Raw genomic sequence first — 6000 nt, forward strand, 5'->3', positions numbered from 1 at the left:
TCCACTCTATCTGTGTCCTCTGCTCCTAGACTCCCCCACTATAGGAAACATGCTCTCCACATCCACTCTATCTATATCCTCTGGTCCTAGACTCCCCCACTATAGGAAACATCCTCTCCACATCCACTCGAGTCCTCTGGTCCTGGACTCCCCCACTGTAGGAAACATCCTCTCCACATCCACTCTATCTGTGTCCTCTGGTCCTAGACTCCCCCACTATAGGAAACATCCTCTCCACATCCACTCTATCTGTGTCCTCTGGTCCTAGACTCCCCCACTATAGGAAACATCCTCTCCACATCCACTCTATCTGTGTCCTCTGGTCCTAGATTCCCCCACTATAGGAAACATCCTCTCCACATCCACTCTTTCTGTGTCCTCTGGTCCTGGACTCCCCCACCATAGGAAACATCCTCTTCACGTCCACTCTATCTGTGTCCTCTGGTCCCAGACTCTCCCACTATAGGGAACATCCTCTCCACATCCACTCTATCTGTGTCCTCTGGTCCTAGATTCCCCCACTATAGGAAACATCCTCTCCACATCCACTCTTTCTGTGTCCTCTGGTCCTGGACTCCCCCACCATAGGAAACATCCTCTTCACGTCCACTCTATCTGTGTCCTCTGGTCCCAGACTCTCCCACTATAGGGAACACCCTCTCCACATCCACTCTATCTGTGTCCTCTGGTCCTAGATTCCCCCACTATAGGAAACATCCTCTCCACATCCACTCTATCTGTGTCCTCTGGTCCTAGACTCCCCCACTATAGGAAACATCCTCTCCACATCCACTCTATCTGTGTCCTAGATTCCCCCACTATAGGAAACATCCTCTCCACATCCACTCTATCTCTGTCCTCTGGTCCTAGACTCCCCCACTATAGGAAACACGCTCTCCACATCCACTCTATCTATATCCTCTGGTCCTCGACTCTCCCACTATAGGAAACATCCTCTCCACATCCACTCTCTCCGTGTCCTCTGGACCTAGACCCCCCCCCCACTATAGGAAACATCCTCTCCACATCCACTCTATCTGTGTCCTCTGGTTCCAGACTCTCCCACTATAGGAAACATCCTTTCCACATCCACTCTATCTGTGTCCTCTGGTCCTAGACCCCCCCCACTATAGGAAACATCCTCTCCACATCCACTCTATCTGTGTCCTCTGGTTCCAGACTCTCCCACTATAGGAAACATCCTCTCCACATCCACTCTATCTGTGTCCTCTGGTCCTAGACTCCCTTACAATAGGAAACATCCTCTCCACATCCACTCTATCTGTGTCCTCTGGTTCCAGACTCTCCCACTATAGGAAACATCCTCTCCACATCCACTCTCTCCGTGTCCTCTGGTCCTAGACCCCCCCCACTATAGGAAACATCCTCTCCACATCCACTCTATCTGTGTCCTCTGGTCCTAGACTCCCCCACTACAGGAAACATCCTCTCCTCATCCACTCTATCTGTGTTCTCTGGTCCTAGACTCCCCCACTATAGGAAACATCCTCTCCTCATCCACTCTATCTGTGTACTCTGGTTCCAGACTCTCCCACTATAGGAAACAACCTCTTCACATACACTCTATCTACGCCTTTCAATATTTGATCGGTTTCAATGAGATCCCACCCCCTGCCATTCTCCTAAACGCAGATGAACTGTAACTTTATGTCACTGCACCAGGCCTCATGTTGATTCAGTATTTCCCCGAGTTTTTCCCCAACTTAAATCTGCTGATGAAAGGGACTAAATGCTCCACTTGCTGTTCTGAAATGCCCTTTCTACTCCACGCCAACATTGCCGTTGAAAATAAAACAAAACTACCCAACTGTGCTCGGAGAATCACACGTCTGAAAGTTCACAACGGCACACCTCAAACTTCCACATAAAGAAGTTTCAGGAGGTTTGCAGGACTCTTTCCCAAGTAATTATTAGTAGTACATAAGCGATATTATGTATTCATAATTATCGTATTTGCACAGTTTTGTTTTTGTATTATTGTAGTGTTTTTTTTTGTCCTGTGTCGGATTTGGAGCAACAATGATTTTGTTCTCCTTTGCACTTGTGTTTAGGAAATAACGTTAAACGATCCTGAACATTTATTTATTACTGATTTGTTTATTTACCCATTCACTTATTGATTTGTCGAGAGACAGTGCTGAGCAGGCTCTTCTGGTTCTTTAAGCAGCACTGTTTCGCCCCAGCCTCATCGCGGGACAAATCCCAGCCACCAATTAACGTACCGGCCGGTACGTCTTTGGACTGTGGGACGAAACCGGAGCGGCCGGAGGAAACCTGCGTGCCAACGGGGAGAGAACGTACAAACTCGTCACGGACGCCCGGCAGGAATCGAACGCTGGCGCTGTAAAGCACTGTGCTGACCGCTACCGTGAATCTGCAGCCTGTGAGATGTTTTCCGGATGCTCAAAACTCTGAAGCTTTCATTTCAATCTCATTTATTTGGAGATGGAGCAGAGAGCAGGCCCCTGCGGCCCAGCAGCCCCCCCCCCCCCCCCATTTAACCCTCAGCCTAATCACGGGACAATCTTTGGGACTGTGGCAGGAAACCGGAGCACCCGGAGAGAACTGGGAGAACGTACGAAATCCTTACAGTCGGCACCGGAATCGAACTGTCAGCTCCGAGCTACGGTAGCATGATGCTAACGGCTATGTTGCTACAATGCCAGGAAATACAGACGGACGGTGACCTTGCTGGGCTGTTTGGTTTTAAGCTGATAAGTCAAGCAACATGGATCTACAAACAAACAAACAGGGAGCAAGTAGGTTCTAGGAGATAAAACGGTGAGGCTCATTCCCTACAGAATTTCTGGGAGCTGAAAGAAAACATGAGACTGCAGAAGGGGCCAAGGGTCTCAGTTGGGAGGGAAATAACCAATGTTTTGATGCTGGAAAAACACAGCTGGTCAGCCAGCATCTGTGGAAATAACTGAAGAATTAGCATTTCAGACTGGCAACATTATCTGAGTTCTGTCTTACGAGTTGCTTTCACTACCGTATAATTTTGATTTAGATTTTTGGAATCTGTGTTTTTTTTAAGGTTGGTATTTTTGGTTTATATATCCCAGTACTAATCTTTCCACAGATTAGCTTCATTTATCACATAAACATCAGGCAGTGGGGTGGAGACACGTCCCTACCAAAGGAGGTGTGAGGCGCTCCTTCCCTCCGCTGGCTTGCAGGTCACCCTCGGGCGAGGTGGGGCACCTGCTCAGCCTCCCGATCAGGACCACGTGGAACCGTGGGGGCAGGTGGTGGGTAGTTGTAAGAGCAGCCGGTGCAGATCACAAGTCCTGCTGACGTGACCACTGACGGCAGGCAGACAATCTCTGAAGAGTATTGATAATGGCCAGGGGTCACCCGTCTTGGAAAGACACTGCTCAAAAGAAGACGATGGCAAACCATTTCTGTAGCACAATTTGCCAAGAGCAATTATGGTCGTGGGAAAACCCGTGATTGCCTGCGCCATGCGACACGGTGAATGATAAACTGAAACACACAGGGAGGCGCATCGCTCTGCACCAATGGCCAACGCAGTCCGAGGATGTGTTTGGGGGGGGGGGGGGGGGGGGAGAGACACTGACACGCTTCCGACACCAACACAGCACGCCCACAACTGGCTAAATTCAACCTGTAGATCTTTGGACTGTGGGAGGAGACCAGAGCACCCAGAGGAAACTCACGCGGTCACAGGGGAGAGCATGCAGACTCCTCACGGACAGCCGTCGGAACTGAAGCCCAGACAGCAATCAGCGACGCTGCCAAGTGTTTACACTGACCGCTAGGCTGTTGGACCCAGGCCCAAGGAGCCTCGCCGCCAGAGACCCAACTATGTTCAACCTGAGCCCCGTCACCCACGTCCAATTGATCGACTGACCGGTCCGCCTCTGGACCGAGGGTGGAAACCCACGCGCACTCTGCAAGACCGCACAAACGCCGAAGGGCACAGGGGCCGGTTTAGGCCATTCGGCCCATCAAGTCCGCTCTGCCATTCCCTTCACGGCCGATCCATCTCCCTCGTAATCCCCCTGCCGCTGCCTCCTCCCCCGGAGCCTCTCAACCACCGCCTAAGACGCGCTCAGGGTGACTGTGGCAAGGAATCCCACAGGTTACCCACCCTCTGCCCTCCTGGTCTCCGCTCTAAGCTGACGCCCATCTACAGCCTCCTCACATCCAGCGTGGTGCCGAAATGTCGTCTCTGAGCTCCAATGGCCCCGAGCTGCAAGGGTGCCGCGCGGCGCCCCCTGCTGGATCTCAGTGCTTTCTGCTTCTCTTCTCGTCCCACACGAGAAACGCCGCCTGGAAATTAATTGAACTAACTGAACCCAGCTAAGCACAAATCACCCTCAGCTAACTGAGTGTGAGGAGTGGGGGGGGCTTCACCTCTTGGGGCCCCATTTACTCGACATCCAACCGGAGTGGTGCCCCGGTTTCCTGATCTATGTTCCTGAGCAGACGTCCCTACAAACCTGCAGATTTCAACAGATGTACCCCGGGGAGCATTCTAACCGGTCGCATCACCGTCTGAAATATGGGGGTGGGTGAGGGGACTCCACAGGATCGGAAAGAGCCACAGAGGGTTGCCAACTTGGCCAGTCCTGTCATGGGCATTACCTTCCTCCTTGTGGAGAACGCCTCGAGAAGGCGGCACCCACCAGGAAGGACCCCACCACCCAGGGCATGCCCTCTTCTCATTGCTACCATCAGGGAGGAGGCACAGGAGCCTGAAGGCCCACACTCAACGATTCAGGAACAGCTTCTTCCCCTCTGCCATCAGGGAGGTACAGAAGCCTGAAGACACACACTCAACGATTCAGGAACAGCTTCTTCCCCTCTGCCATCAGGGAGGGGTTACAGGAGCCTGAAGGCACACACTCAATGATTCAGGAACAGCTTCTTCCCCTCTGCCATCAGGGAGGAGGTACAGGAGCCTGAAGACACACACTCAACGATTCAGGAACAGCTTCTTCCCCTCTGCCATCAGGGAGGGGATACAGGAGCCTGAAGACACACACTCAACGATTCAGGAACAGCTTCTTCCCCTCTGCCATCAGGGAGGAGGTACAGGAGCCTGAAGACACACACTCAACTATTCAGGAACAGCTTCTTCCCCTCTGCCATTAGAGAGGAGATACAGGAGCCTGAAGACACACACTCAACTATTCAGGAACAGCTTCTTCCCCTCTGCCATCAGGGAGGAGATACAGGAGCCTGAAGACACACACTCAACTATTCAGGAACAGCTTCTTCCCCTCTGCCATCAGGGAGGAGGTACAGGAGCCTGAAGACACACACTCAACTATTCAGGAACAGCTTCTTCCCCTCTGCCATTAGGGAGGAGATACAGGAGCCTGAAGACACACACTCAATGATTCAGGAACAGCTTCTTCCCCTCTGCCATCAGGGAGGAGGTACAGGAGCCTGAAGACACACAGTCAGCGATTCAGGAACAGCTTCTTCCCTTCTGCCATCAGGGAGGGGGTACAGGAGCCTGAAGACACACACTCAACGATTCAGGAACAGCTTCTTCCCCTCTGCCATCAGGGAGGAGGTACAGAAGCCTGAAGACACACACTCAACGATTCAGGAACAGCTTCTTCCCCTCTGCCATCAGGGAGGGGTTACAGGAGCCTGAAGGCACACACTCAATGATTCAGGAACAGCTTCTTCCCCTCTGCCATCAGGGAGGAGGTACAGGAGCCTGAAGACACACACTCAGCGATTCAGGAACAGCTTCTTCCCCTCTGCCATCAGGGAGGGGGTACAGGAGCCTGGAGACACACACTCAACGATTCAGGAACAGCTTCTTCCCCTCTTCCATCAGGGAGGAGGTACAGGAGCCTGAAGACACACACTCAGCGGTTCAGGAACAGCTTCTTCCCCTCTGCCATCAGACTTCTGAACGGACACTGAACCCACGAACCCGAACTCTACCTTTTCTTCCCCCTCTCTTTGCACATTTTTACTTTAACCATTAAAAAA

The 6000-nt window shown here is 52.0% G+C and overlaps 1 protein-coding gene across 15 annotated transcripts in view; it reads right to left on the minus strand.

Annotated features, from left to right (window-relative positions):
* Positions 1-6000, minus strand: part of smarce1 (SWI/SNF related, matrix associated, actin dependent regulator of chromatin, subfamily e, member 1) — a 163689-nt gene that overhangs the window by 36909 nt on the left and 120780 nt on the right. The window lies entirely within an intron of this gene.

Source organism: Hypanus sabinus (genome assembly GCF_030144855.1).
Source record: "Hypanus sabinus isolate sHypSab1 chromosome X1 unlocalized genomic scaffold, sHypSab1.hap1 SUPER_X1_unloc_7, whole genome shotgun sequence".
In the NCBI taxonomy this organism is placed as follows: domain Eukaryota; kingdom Metazoa; phylum Chordata; class Chondrichthyes; order Myliobatiformes; family Dasyatidae; genus Hypanus; species Hypanus sabinus.